This window comes from Tenrec ecaudatus, chromosome 15 (genome assembly GCF_050624435.1).
Source record: "Tenrec ecaudatus isolate mTenEca1 chromosome 15, mTenEca1.hap1, whole genome shotgun sequence".
Lineage (NCBI taxonomy): Eukaryota > Metazoa > Chordata > Mammalia > Afrosoricida > Tenrecidae > Tenrec > Tenrec ecaudatus.
Genome location: NC_134544.1, coordinates 111,699,970 through 111,714,971, shown reverse-complemented (window position 1 = coordinate 111,714,971; position 15,002 = coordinate 111,699,970). Strand labels below are relative to the sequence as shown.

The following is a 15,002-nucleotide window of genomic DNA, read 5'->3' as shown; positions in this document are numbered from 1 at the left end:
GATTTCTTTATTTTTAAAATCACTTTATTGAGGGCTCTTACAGCTCTTATCAAAATCCATACATCTATCCATTGTGTCAAGGACATTTGTACATATGTTGCCATCATCATTTACAAAACCTTTTCTTTCAACTTGAGCCCTTGGTATCAGTTCATTTTCGCCTCCCCATCCTCCCTCCTTCATGAACCCTTGAACATTTATAATATTTTTTCATGTCTTACACTGACCACTGTCTTCCTTCACCCACTTTACTGTTGTCTGTCCCTCTGGGAGGGGGTTTTATGTGAAACATTGTGATTGGTTCCCCCTGTCTCCCCCCACCTTCCCCCACCCTTCTGGAATTCCAACTCTCATTACTGGTCCTGAGAGGTCTACCTGTCCTGAATTCCCTGTGTTTCAAACGCTTATCTGTACCAGTGTACATGCTCTGATCTAGATGGCTTTGCAAGGTAGAATTGGGGTCGTGATAGTAAGGGGGAGGAAGCATTAAGGAAGTAGAGGAGACTGCATGTTTCAATGATGCTGTACTACACCCAGACTGGCTCGTCTCTTCCTTGTGAGCCTTCTGTGAGGGGGTGTCCAATTGTCTACAGATGGGCTTTGGTCTCCACTCTGCCTTCCCCCTCATTCACATTGATATGACTTTTTGTTTTGGGTCTTTGATGCCCGATACTTGATCCCATCGACACCTCAGGCTAGTGTGCTTCTTCCATGTGGACTTTGTTGCTTCTCAGCTAGATGGCCGCTCATTTAGCTTCAAGCCTTTTAAGATCCCAGACGCTATATCTGTTGATAATCGGGCACCATCAGCTTTCTTCATATTTGCTCATACACCCATTTTGTCTTCAGCGGTCATGTTGGGCAAGTGAGCACCACAGAATGCCGTATTATTAGAACTAAGTGTTCTTGTATTGAGGGAGTACTTGAGTAGAGATCCAATGTCCGTCTGCTACCTTAATACTTAACACGTAAATATATGAATAGTCTATTTCCCTATTGTTATATACAAATATATTTACATATGCACATGCTTGTATTTAGTTCTCTGTAGATGTCCTTTGACTCCTAGTTCTTTCCTCTATTTCCTTTTACTTTCCTCTTATCCAACCATCATGTTTGATATTCATTCAGATTTCATTAATTCCTCTTGGCTACAATGCCCTTGATCAAGCCCCGCCAGGTATCCCATACCCTCCTCAACATTGATTTTAGATCACTTGTTTTTCCCTTGTCCCTGGGTTTGTTGGCACCCCCATCTTTTCCCCTGCCTCTCCCTCTCCAGGGTCCCCCTCCAACCATCAGTCCCATTGTTTTCTGAGAGGAAGAGTTATTAACAATATTCACTATGCAGACAATACATCCTTTGTGCTTAAAGCAAGGATGGCTTGAAGCATTTGCTTCAGTTTTACTTGGATCCACAGCACCAGTCAAGAAATCAGAGGAGGTATTGCATTGGGAAAATCTGCAGCACAAGACCTCTTTAAAGAGTTAAACAAAATAAACAAATATCTCTCCTTTCCTCTTAGTTTGCTTCTGTGTGTTCTGATCAGATGTGCCCCTCTCCCTGAGCTGTAACTTCATTGCTGTGTTTTCTAGTGCATTCTTCTGGGGGAGGGGGGTAGTGCACAGTTGGGTTGGGTCCCGGCCTCGCAGTCCTTTCTATTGGTTCACTGCTACATGCCATATGTTGCATTCACGTCTTGGTTCACTAGGTCCTTCTCTCTTTCTCCTTTATGGCTGTCTCTCCACTGGTTGTGGGGGAATTCCAGGAGCTGCCCCCTCCTAGCCTAAAATCTGTTCGGGGACTCTTCAGAGGCTTTGTGGCTTTGCTTTGCTCCTGTTGCTGACCTGCCATGTGTCCCCAGTACTGTCCTCTGTGGAGGTATGATCAAGTGAGGGACATGTCTCGGGCTGTTGTTGGCCCTAGAGTCCTCTCTGTGCCTTAGCAGCTCCGTGCAGGGAAGCCGTCCTCCGGGCTTGGAGTGCCAATATGGGGTCTAGACCGCCCCTTTCTCTTTTTCCTTCTTGGTTTATTTTCGTGCGGGGTGACATGCTGGCTCCTCTCCCCAAACTGTAGGTTTAGTGTTGTTCTCTGTAGCACATGTTTCTAGGGAGGGAGGTCAGCTTTGGACGTGCAGCAGAGCAGCAAGGGGAGCAAAGCAATGAAGTTTCCGAAGAGTCCCCAAAATAGACTTCAGGGGCAGGATATAGCACCTCATCAGACTTGACCGGAAAACACTCATAAAGGTCAACAAACAGACCTGGAACTATTTATAGGCTTTTCTTTTTTGTTGTTGTTATTTTGGTTTGCTTTGCTTTTTTAATTTACTATTGTTTGTGCGTGTCTATCTAGATAAGATAGATGTGATAAACAATTCAGAGGGGGAATACAATGGGACCAACAGTTGGGGGGGGCGGTACATGGCAGAATGGGAGGCAGGGAGGAAAGGAAAGAAGGAGCCAACAAACTCAGGGATAAGGAAAAAACAAGTGATCTAAAATCTATAGTGAGGAGGGCATAGAATGCCTGGTGGGACTTGATCAAGGGCAATGTAGACAGAGGAATTAATGAAAGTTGTATGATAATGGGACAAGAGGAAGGTAAAAGGAAATAGAGGAAAGAACTGGGAGGCAAAGGACATTTATAGAGATCTAAATACAGGTATGTACATATGTAAATATATTTATGTATAATGATAGGGAAATAGATCTAAGTACATATATTTATATGTTAAGTACTAAGGTAGCAGACAGACATTGAGTCTCTACTCAAGTACTTCCTCAACACAAGAACACCTTGTTCTAATAATTTTGCATTCTGTGATGCTCACTTTCCCCACATGATCACTGAAGACAAAATGGGTGTATGAGCAAATATGGTGAAGAAAGCTGATGGTGCCCAGCTATCAAAAGGTATAGCGTTTGGGGTCTTAAAGGTTTGATGATAAACAAGCGGCCATCTAGCTGAGAAGCAACAAAGCCCACATGGAAGAAGCACACCAGCCGGTGTGACCATGAGGTGTTGAAGGGATCAGGTATCAGGCATCAAAGACCAAAACAAAAAATCATCTCAATGTGAATGAGGGGCAGTGCACAGTTAAGACTCAAAGCTCAGCAGTAGACAATTGGACATCCCCTTACAAAATGAAGAGACGAGTCAGTCAGGTTGCAGTATAGCTCCACTGAAACATACAACTTTCCTATAGTTCTTTAATGCTTCCTTTTCACTACTATCATGACCCCAATTCTACATTACAAATCCGGCTAGACCAGAGCAGGTACACTGGTACAGATCAGAGCTCGAAACACAAGGAATCAAGGACTGATAAACCCTCAGGACCAATAATTACAGTAGTGATACCAGAAGGGTAGGGAGGAGGTGGGGGGGGGGGGACAAGGGGGGAAATTGATCACAATGTTCTATATAAAACCTCTCCCAGGCGGACGGACAACAGGAAAGTGGGTGAAGGGAGACGGAGGTCCATGTAAGACATGAAAGAAATAATGAATTCTAAATTATCAAGGGTTCATGAAGGAGGGAAGGTGGGGGAATGGGGAAAATGAGCTGATACCAAGGGCTCAAGTCGAAAGAAAATGTTTTGAAAATAATGATGGCAACATAGGTACCAATGTGCTTGACGCAATGGATATATTTATGTATTGTGACAAGAGCCTTGAGAGCCCCCAATAAAATTACCAGAAAAATAATAACTAAATATGTCACTTTGAAGATTAAGGTGCACCTGATCTAAGGCATGGTGCTTTCAATCAGCTCATATGCATGTGAGAGGTGGACCATGAATAAGGCAGGCATTTGAATTATGGTGTTACACAAGAAAACGGAATATATCTAGACTGCCAGAAAAATCGGCCAATCTGTATTTGAAGAAGCACAAACAGAACACTTCTTGGAAGCAAGGATGGTAAGGCTTATCTTGTGTACTTTGGACATGTCATCAGGAAGGGCCAGTTCCCAGAAAAGGACATTAGACTTAGTACAGAATCAGCCAAGAAGTAGACCCTCAGTGGCTGCAACTATGGGCTGGACATGGTAAGAATTTTAGGCCAGGCACAGAACCGAGCAGTTTCTTTTTGTGCTACGGATTTGAAAGTCCGTAACATAAAGCTCTCGTATTCCAGAGTCCACATGTCTGCATCAGCATACATGATGACAAGGCACATAGATAAATACTCTTTAAAAGTCACATAGCTGATTTAACCAAGTGCCACCAACCCAGTAAGGGGTAAAACCAGGCAGAAATTCAGTTCTAGAAAGGTGTTAGGCCAGGAGATTCAAGGACACTAAATAGTGACTGTCACTTGTGCGTGGGGGGGCGGGAGGATGGAGACCATCATGACAATACACGGTAAACGCCAAGGCAACTCTATGACATACATTTCATGACAGCTCCGAGGTCAAAGTGTGATTTTAGGTTGCTTCGCAGAGAGCAAGCAGGAAGTTCTTTCCTTACCAAGGCGCCGCCCTTGGACAGTTTTCAAGGCCAGCAGAGTTCTATTTCCAGCAATTATCTTTTTTTAAAAATCATTTTATTGGGGCTCATACAGCTCGTATCACAATCCATACGTACGTCAATGGTGCAAAGGACGCTTATACATTTGTTGCCCTCATCATTCTCAAAACATGTGCTTTCCGCTTTGGCTCTTGGAATCAGCTCCTCGTTTTTCTCCAGCAATGATCTTTTTGGGGTTCAAATATTATAAAGCATGTCCGTGACTGCCTAGTTCTGCACAGCAGTTCCACCACGGCTTTGCCGTGTGTTCCATCTCGGTTACCACATCTCCTTTGACCTCAGGGCCAGCCTTGAGAGCACACAGCTAGGAGCGGTGGGGCAGGTTTGGGGGGGGTGGGGGGGGTCAAGGACTGGGCGGCGTGACAGAAAGGAAAACGTCAGCAGCCAGCGGGGGACGGCTGGGGTCGCGGGGACAGGGAGGCGCTGCTGAGGCTGCAGCCCAGTCCCAGGTCACTGGGACAAAGGCAGCGCGACCTCACGCCTGCGCGCCAGGCCGGGACAGCGCCCGAGCACCGGCTGTGGGGGTAGTCGCAGGCGCGCGCCTGACCCTGCCGGTGACGCGCACGCCCCCAGCCACGTGGGTCCACGCACGGGCGCTACATTGCCCGGAGCCGCACGCCCCGCCCCGCCCCGCCCCGCCCCGCCCGCGCGCCCACGCGCACGGCGGCGCCGGGGCCGCGCGGCCCTAGAAGTGGGCGTCGTCCCCACGCGGGATCGCGCCCGGAGCTCGAGCCGCGCGGGCGGCGAAAGGCGGCCCGCGGCTGAGGCCTTGCGACTGGCCCGGCCCGCGCTCCGCGGCCCCTCAGCCCCTCGGCCCCCGCCATCCCAGTACCTCTGCGCAGGCCCGGCCCGCGTCGGCTCCGCCTCCTGGGCTGCAGCTCGCGAGCTGTCGGGGTCCCCGCGCCGCGACCCGCTGGCGCCGCCCCTGGAAGCTGCCCGGCGTCGGCGGGACGCGCTCCGGTGCCGCCCGGGAGGGGCTGGGCGGCTAGCGGGAGCGCGCAGGCCCAGGCGGGGGACCCGCGGGGTGGCTGGCCCCTCCTCCGCTCCCCCGCTGCCCGCTGGCGTGCCCGCCCCCTCGCGCGACTCTGTGCCCACACCGAGGCTTCCCACGGAACCCCCAGCGCTGGACCCGATCTGGAAAGGCCACCGCCACCTTCGCCCAGAGTAGCCTCTGGGAATGACTATGGGCACTCTGGGAATATGGAGAATGTGCCTGACCTGGAAGGTCAGGGCTTGTGAAACGGTGTGGGCAATCTTTCCCCAGCCTGCTGCTGCTTTCCTTCCAGTGGTGTGATCGCCCTGCTGGGAGATGATGCACCTTTCGTAACAGAGAAAGTGGGAATGCTGACATCCTAGGTGCTGCAGGCTGGGGAAACCAGAGCTGCCTTGAGGCCCAGATACACGCTCAAGTGAATAGCCACCTGAGTCAATTCTTGTGTTACATTGCACTTCTCTTGGACTTAGCAGGTTTTAGTAAAATGTGCCATAGCTTTAAACTGTGCAGTAATTTATTCCATTATACATCTTTTTAAAATTTTTTTGATTGTGGCTCGGAGTCTTTATTGATCAGTAATGGCGAGACAAGGGGGTATTCAGCTCCCGCTGCGGAGGCAGCGTTCAGAACCTAAGCAGCAGCCTCGGAAAGCCATTATACATCTTATGGAATGGGTTATAAATTGCTCCATCGTGAAATGTTACATTCCTGTAACATTTGATTGTCTATATACTTTTTTAAATGAGATATTTTCAGCATTTAAATAATTGCCAAAAGCAGCACAGGTAAATAGAATAACTGAGATTCCACGTTATTGTGAGCAGATCAGTCTGCAGTTTGGTGTGACATCATTTCCATGAAGAGCAAGTCATTCCAGATGACTGGTTTTAAAGAGACCTTTATTGTATCTGTTACAGTCCGCAGACTTGTCTATGATCAGAGCATAGCTTCTTGAGGCCCAGAAAGAGGCTTATGTTTATTTGATTTTGTAGGATATTACGTGCTTATGATTTATTACCTATGGCAAACTACTCTTCGCAAAGTTATCAGAAACTCATGAGCCTTGCCATATAAACTCGGACGTAACCATAACTTAAAAGGCCAGCTTGGAATATTGATGAAAAAGGGATAATCAGTAATAGTTAAGGGCCAGGGTGTCTAGACTTTGAAGTCAGATACAGTCTATCACTCTGTACATACCTTCCTGATACTCGGAATTTGAAGAGTTAAGTGTGGGGTTGCTAACTGCAAGATCAGAGTTCAAACCATGCGCTGGCTTTCCCTGGAACGATGTACAGCATGGGGAACTCTATGAGTTGGCATCAACTTGATGGCAGTGGGCTTGGTTTGGTTTCTACTGTAATCCGTGGTATTTCTCTTTCCCTGGATTATGGAGCGCAAAGCTTAATGTCTTCTTGTCTTGGTTGTTTAGTGCAAACACCACAAGGGAAGAGCTCTAACAAACTTCCCAGTCCAAGAAATGAGACGTCCCATTCAGGGCATCAGCTCTCTTCAGCTCTAGGCAAACATCTTTTGTCTCCCACTAACATCCGTGCACCTGGCATTCCTGGAGATCCCAAATGTCTTGTCATTATTCTTCTCCTGGATCTAGGGGATACCTAGCACAAGGCCGTGAGCCCCAAGGATGAGACCTGCCTCTGACTCTTGCTTGGTGGTAGTAGGTTCCTGGATCAGTTCCCTTCTATCTTCATTTATCTTTATTGAAATAAAAGACATTGCAGGCCCCACCCCAGGGAAACTCCCCTTACATTGAACCTGGGTGGTAATGGGATGAAGGGTGTTATATCCCACTCTTTTATTATTATTGTTATTATCAAATACTTTTATTGGGGGCTCTAACATCTCTTATTATAATCCACACAATCATCCATTATGTCAAGCACATTGATACATATGCTGCCTTCATCATTTTCAAATAATTTTCTTTCTCCTTGAGCCCCTGATATCAGCTCATTTTCCCCTCCCTCCCCCACCGCCCCTCCCTCACGAACCCTTGAGAAGTTACAGATTATTATTTTTGTATCTTACATTGTCCTCTGTTGCCCTTCACCCACTTTTCTATTGTTCATCCCCCTGGGAGGGGGTTATATGATGATCCTTGTGATTGATTCTTCATTTCTCTCCCCACCTTACCCTTATCCTCCTGGTATCTCTATTCTCATTGTTGGCCCTGAGGGGTTTATCTATCCTGGATTCCCTGTGTTGCAGGCTCTTACCTGTAGCAGTGTGCATGTTCTGGACTAATCTGATTTGTAAGGTAGAATTGAGGTCATGATAGTGGGGAGAAGGAAGCATCAAAGAACTAGAGGAAAGTTGTGTGTTCATTTGTCCTACACTGCACCCTGACTGGCTCATCTCTTCCTTATGACCCTTCTGTGAGGGAATGTCCAGTTGTCTACAGATGGGCTTTGGGTCTGCACTCCACACATGAGGCGCCATGTTGTTTATGTTCTTGCTGAGCTGGCTGTCGCTCTTCATCCAGGTGGCCTTCATCACGCTGGCCGTCGTCGCTTGACTCTACTACCTGGCAGAACTGATTGAAGAATACACAGTGGCCACCAGAAGGATCATAAAATATATGATCTGGTTCTCCACCGCAGTATTGATTGGCCTGTAGGTCTTTGAGCACTTCCCTACCTGCGTGATCGACGTGGGTCTCTTCACCAACCTGGTCTACTTTGGCCTCCTCCAGACCTTCCCCTTCACCTTGCTGACCTCGCCTTGTCCTGTGGGTTGGTGGTGGTGAGCCACTACCTCGCGTTTCAGTTTTTCGCGGAGGAGTATTATCCCTTCTCAGAGGTCCTGGTCTATTTCACCTTCTGCCTGTGGATAATCCCCTTTGCGTTCTTTGTGTCACTGTCGGCCGGGGAGAACATCCTGCCCTCCACCGTGCAGCCCGGAGATGACGTGGTCTCCAATTACTTCACCAAAGGCAAGCAGGGCAAGCGCTTAGGCATTCTGGTCGCCTTCTCCCTTATCAAAGAGGCCATTCTATACAGCCAACAAAAGATAAACTGACACCCTGTGGGGAGGGCTGTGGGGGTGGGATCAGGGCCAATCGGGCCCCTGGGTTTCTGCTCTTGGCTGAAGCCATGAGCCTGGAAGACATGGTTCCCCAGCCCTGGCCCTCCTCCCCTGACTCCCCCTGCAGCCCCCATCCCACCCCCCACCCCCAAGGACTTCAGCTCTGGCAGCTGTAACCTCAGAGAGCACAGGGAGGCCGCCGGAGGACCCCCTGGCTCTGGGCACGGAACGCCCCATGGTCTGCCCCCATCTGGAGGGTTGTGGCTCTGCCTGGACCAGCAGGCATGTTAGAGAAGTTGGAGCGCAAACAGTGGCCAGCCCTCTGGGTTGATGGCCCCTACGGCGCGGCACTTCCAAGAGGAAGACTTCGGTCTGTGAACTGTGATTTCTGTCCCGAGTGCAGTGCCCGTTTGAATAAAGATTCTGGGTGGCACTGTTTGCCTTAAAAAAAAGAATATCTCTCTGAAACTAAGAAGTCTACTAATATTTAACATGCAGATTGGCAATAGCACATATGAATGAGTATTCTTATCAGGTTTTTGTTTGTTTGTTTTGTTTTTTCATGATCAACAATGTTTGGAAACCACTTCCCTGGAGAATATCAGTTCTATAAGAAGGCATTAGATGTATGTAACCTTTAAATGTATGTTTTTCTTGTGTTGTTTTTTAAAAATCATTTTATTGGGGGCTCGTACAATTCTTATCACAACCCATACATATATCCATTGTGTCAAAAACATATGTACATTTGTTGCCATCATCATTCTCAAAACATTTGCCTTCTACTTGAGCCCTTAATATCTGCTGCTCATTTTCCCCCTCCTTCCCATGTATGTTTGTTTTGAATTGTAATAATTTGGACTCATATGCCACTTTGATTTAACAATAAAATATGTATAATTTCTAATTTTGTCATTGTTACATAGAATAGAATCTTGAAACAACTATCTCAAGTCTTTAGATTCATAATTCAATGTTGTAGCAGTTTTATAATCTGTTATCAATTTGAGAATATTAAGAATGAGGGGGTGGAATCTAGCCTGTCAGTCAGGTCATAGCCAGTAAAGCCTCTGTGTGGGTGTGGCCTTCTCCTGAGGATTCTGGGAACTCCTGTATTCCTCCTTGGAGGTGAGAGACACGCTCTCTCTCAGCTCACTTCCTGGGAGACATTGCATATGACAAGACACATGGAGTTACGCTGGTGCCCAGAGCTAGAGAAGCCACATGAAGACCACTGCCAGCACTGAGATGCTTACAAGGCCACTGGATCTACAAGACGTCCCCCCATTGGCCTGTGATGTTCTTGCAGTTGGCGTTATTGCATGTGTTTTGCAAGTCTGAAGAGGACTTTATAGACTGATATTGGACATATGGACTAATATCAGACTTATGGGCTTGATCTGGACTGGGCAGGAATGTTTTCTCAATATTCAGTTGCTCTTATATATAAAGCTCTTTCTTATACACATGTGAGTGTCTATGAATTTGTTTCTCTAGTCAATCCAGACTAACACAAATGTCTCTTTTCTCCCCACTTGCCTGTGGGAGAAAATTCAGTATTTCTTTATCTGCCAAATGAATGATAGCAATAATATCCCTTAAGATGGGAGGATACAGGTATTCCTCATAGAACTCTAAATGGTAGAATTTTTAAAAACATTTTATTCTTTAAGCAATGTAGTTTCACACAAAATCGAAGAGCCAGTACAGAGAGACCCCTTTTGCTTCTCACTCAACCATCCCCTATTAGTCACATCTTATAAATGAAAGATATTTATGAGTTGACACATTTGCTTTCCAAAAAAGCTCAAATGGGTAGATTTACTAGGGATGCAGTGGTTCAGTCATAAAATTCTCATTGATGAGGAAGACCAGATTCAATTCTTGCCCCACGTATCCTATATACAGACACCACCTGTCTCTCATGGAGTCTTGATATAATGCTGGGCAGATTTCAGAGGAGCTTCCAGGTTAAGACACTCAGAAGAAAGGCCTGCTAATCTGCTTCTGAAAATTACCCAGTGTAAACCCTGTGGATCACAAAAGTCTGATCTACAACCGACCTTGGGGATGGCACAAGACCAGGCAGCATTTTGTTCCATTGTGCCATGGGGTTGCCATGGGTCAGGACCCACTTATGGCAGTGAGCAACAAAATGGAGACCCAGCAATGATTTGATTAAAAAAAACAAACAACAACTGCCATACGTCAATGCCAACTCATAGTGACCCTATCCTTTTTTCAAGCTCTAAAACAGAGAATCCATTTCTTTTTCTTTTCAGATAAGTGGGTCACAGACTTCAATCAACAAAAGGAAACCCCGTTCTTAATTTTGCCTTTAGAACTCAGAAAAATCTAGTTACTTTCCAGGGAAGGGAAAAATGGGTCCTTTTCTACTTTTTGAGGTTCCAACAGCAAAATATTAAGCACAAGGAAATTTCTTGTTATCAATGGAATGAATGAATGAATGAATGAATGAATGAATAAAAAAGACCTGCTCTTTACTGTCATGTGTGTCACTGATTAGATGAATGACCTTGGAAAACAGGTTAGTGTTCTAGAACTTCAATCCTTCCTTTATAAAATTGGTGATTATTATGTGCCAACATTTCCTTCCTCTACTAGATCTAAAATAATGTGTTACAAACAGTATATCAAATGACCTACCATAAGGGAATATATGCTTCAAAAAGAGCTCTTAAAAATGTTGAGGCATAAAGATGTCACTGTGAGGACCAAGCTACACCTGATCCATGCCATTGTATTTCCAGTTGTCTCAGAGGCCTATCTCATTGAATAATGAACAAAGAAGACTGAAGAAAAATTGATGCCTTTGAATTATTGTGTTGGGAAGAATATGCCACAGACCAATCCTTGAAAAATGACATCATGCTTGGTAAAGTGGAGAGTCAGCTAAAGTGAGAAAACCCTTCAATGAGGTGGACTGACATCAACTCCAACAATGGGCTCAAAGAGTGATGGAGAATCTAGCGCAGGACCCGGAGGTGTTTCGTTCTGTTGCACATAGTGTCAGTGTGTCAAACCAGCTTGAAAGTGCCTAACAATAACAATTTATAGCAAAAGCTCCAAAGATAAACCCAATCTTGAGTTGAATCAGTTAACCAAATTCTGGGGTAGCTCGGCGGCAGAAGCTACAGATTGTCAAGGACCAGTTTAAGTTAAGGATTCTTGACTGATGGAAACAGTTCCATGGAAGCAGAGAGAAGGGAAAAGAGAAAATCAGAGAGACATGATTGAACACATTGCTGGTTCAGGAAAGGAGTGAGAGTCTATGGACCTTTTATCTTTTAAAAATCTTGGATACTTCTCTTTCAGCATTTCAAAATTATTTTCAAATGCCGTCCCAGATAATGCCGCTAACTTAAATTCTGGAAGGCTAAAACAAAAACAAAACTCAATGTCATTGAATCAATTCAGACTCACAGTGACCCTGTAGCACAGGGTGAAACTGCCCCGGTGGGTTTCGGGGACTGTAATTCTCTGCTGGAGTAGAAGTCTCATCTTTCTCCTGTGGGGGCACTGGTGGTTTTTGAAGTGCTGACCTTGTGGTTAGCAGCCCAACAGGAAACCACTACACCACTAGGATTCCTGGTAGTAACATAAAAGTAACAGAAGAACTTTCTCTGACTCAGCACCTAAGGGAAGCCTTATAGGATTATTGTTGTTAGCATCTCAGGCCGCTGTCAGGTCATTTTCAGAAATAGGCCACCAGATTTTTCTTCCTAGTCTGTCTGGGTCTGGAAACTCTGCTGCAGCCTGTTCAGCATCATAATAGCACAAACACTTCCACACACAGATGAATAGGAAGCAAAGCCAGGTCTGAAAGTTAAAAATTCTGGCACAGAACCACAATTGCTTCTAAAATGGATGAGTGACAAATGGCCAATTGTCAAGTCAAGTCCCACTCGTGGCAACCCTTTGTGCGTCAAAAGAGAACTGACCTCATTAGGGTTTTCAATGGATGGTTTTTCAGAAGTAGATTGCCAGGCCTTCCTTTCAAAGTGCCTGTGAGTGCACGAGAACCTCCAAGTTTTCCTTGAACAGTCAAGGTCTTTAGTTGTTAGGGCCACACAGGCATTCTTTGGGATTACTCTTCCTCTTTAAATCCTATGGGCACTAAAAGGTGAGGGTGTTCCTCATGAAATTCTCCAGCTGCCAGGAAGGATCATTCTCCTTTGCCATGTCAATATCACTCTAGGTGACTTCCCTGGAGCCCTGTCAAACCAATTTACTAATAATGTGTGGTAGAGAGTAGGGAGCTTGCTCTTCTGACTCATCTCTCTGTGTTTTAGGGAGATGTCAGGTATACTGCTACTTTACTGACATTTGATCTTCACAACGCTATAGAAGCATTCTGCATCCCTTAGAAGAGAAATGATAAAGAGAATAATAAATCAAGGTACATGTTAATTAAGCAACAATTAACTACCAGGAGGAAGTGAAAGAAGGCTTCACCGAAGAAAGAATGTGAAAATTTAGTTTTAAGGACAAACCGATATGTCTTAGAAGACGTTTGGCCAGAGAGCTCCTTAGAGGCAAGGATGGCGAGGCTTGGTTTGACATATGTTTGACATGTTGTCAGGAGAGACTCGTTCTTGGAGAAGGACGTCATGTTAGATAAAGTTGAGGGAAAGCAAAGGAGAGTGAGGTCTTCGAGGTGATGGGTTGACATTGCAGTTGCAGCACTGGGTTCAGGCATAGGAACAATGGTGAGGATAGCATAGGACTTGGCACGGTTTCATTCTATTGTATCCAATGTCTGGGGACCAGAACTGACTTCATGTCCCCTAACTACAATACCACAGGCGCCTATTTGATGAAGTTTAATAGTCACTTTTGAGGAAAGAAATCTTTAGTGAGCGACTACATTAACTGAAAACTAGCTTCATCAAGGAGTAGTCAAGATGGTATCCAGGTAGCATCACATGCCCAGTGCTCATGTTGTTAGATAGGAAAATTAAGAGGAAAAGCCAACAGGAGCTGAAAGCTGCGACCCAAGTAAAAAACTGGTTCTACCAGTTTGAGGCTTGACAAAAAGTCTGAAAGAGAGTTAAAAGACTACACAACATCAACCCAGCAAAACAAGCCTTCAACTGGTAAGTCATGGATGTACTCCACCCCTCTAGGCTACTTAGGTAGGCGACAGGAAAAAACCCAATCCGCCCACCTCCACTTGGCCACTTCAGCATCCTCATCCCCTCTGTCTTGATTCACCAGAGGTAAATTTCTCGAAATAACTCACTCAATCACAAGAACACAGCTCTCGCACCCATACCAGACACCAAATCATCACCCTAGGCTGAATTTCACACCATCTCTGACACCACAAGGCAGTAAAACATTATATCACCAAACGCTGTCCCTATGTATTACGCAGGGTGGACAGGAACTCTGGTGGATCCACTATACTCCTCTTTTATCCCACCCACAATAACCTCTGGAACCTGTTCCCCTCACATCAGCAACACACAGCCTCCTTTAAACTCACCAAGTAAAATTGAGGCTTTCTAGGCAGAGAGCCAACCTCCAGGGAGACAGAGATGCAACTTGAACTCGGGGCATAGCTAGCTCCAGAGAGTTGTTAGCCCTAATTGCATTAGCTCTGGAGAAAGAAAACACCGGGATCCTTTCCCTGCCACAGGAATTGGAACTTATTATGTCAGGGCTACTTGGCGAACTTCCCCGCCACTGGCAAGGTAGCCAGCAAATACAGGGTCCCCTTACACTGAGCACCTTCTGAACAGAATTCCCACCTCACAGGGGCACTCACAGTAATTGTCTATATATACCTTGGGATTGTACAAAAGGAGAGAACTCAGTTGTGTGCTAACTTACTATAAAGGGATCTTCTGTTATAAACACAAGTAACTAAAGGTCTGCACTCTCTCACAATCTATAGGGTCAGTCAACAAGGGAATCTGGTAGATTTAACATACTTATCACACACCCCAACCACCACAACATCCAGCACCTGCTTCCTAAACCTCAACAATACTGAACACTTATATTGAGACGTTCCTGGAAATACATTCACTTACAAATCATAGCTGCTTATCGCTGACTGGTAAAATATTGGCTAATTTCTACTTTAAGTTTTTGGATTTTTCTAGAAAGTTAACATTCTTATGTAAATAAAACATTTTTTAAAGTATGATTTTGGGTAACCCCATCACATATTATGTTAATTATAATAGATTAAACAAACAAATTAAATCTCCTTCCTTAAAACTTCTTTTCATAGGCTCCATTACTGACATTGCATAATTTTCTTTATGGCATTGCCATCAGGCAGGAAATGTTTTGATTTTGGAATAACATTTCCTGAGAAGCTTTTTTGGAAACAGTTACCTAAGTATTTCCTGGCCTTAATTTTTTTTTTCTTTGTGCAGCCTATTGTTATAATTAACAAT

General features: G+C 45.3%; 1 protein-coding gene and 1 pseudogene across 2 annotated transcripts in view; one reads left to right on the top strand and one right to left on the bottom strand.

Annotated features, from left to right (window-relative positions):
* Positions 1 to 5,701, bottom strand: part of RCBTB2 (RCC1 and BTB domain containing protein 2) — an 80,355-nt gene extending 74,654 nt beyond the window's left edge. Inside the window, exon 1 of one of the 2 annotated variants that reach the window (XM_075532696.1) lies at positions 5,365 to 5,701. The gene's annotated coding sequence lies outside the window, so the exon portion shown is untranslated. The remainder of the gene's footprint in view (positions 1 to 5,364) is intronic. The other variant, XM_075532698.1, reaches the window with a different exon arrangement.
* Positions 5,702 to 7,984: 2,283 nt separating this feature from the next.
* LOC142427789 (protein TEX261 pseudogene) lies at positions 7,985 to 9,004 on the top strand (annotated as a pseudogene).
* Positions 9,005 to 15,002: the final 5,998 nt, after the last annotated feature.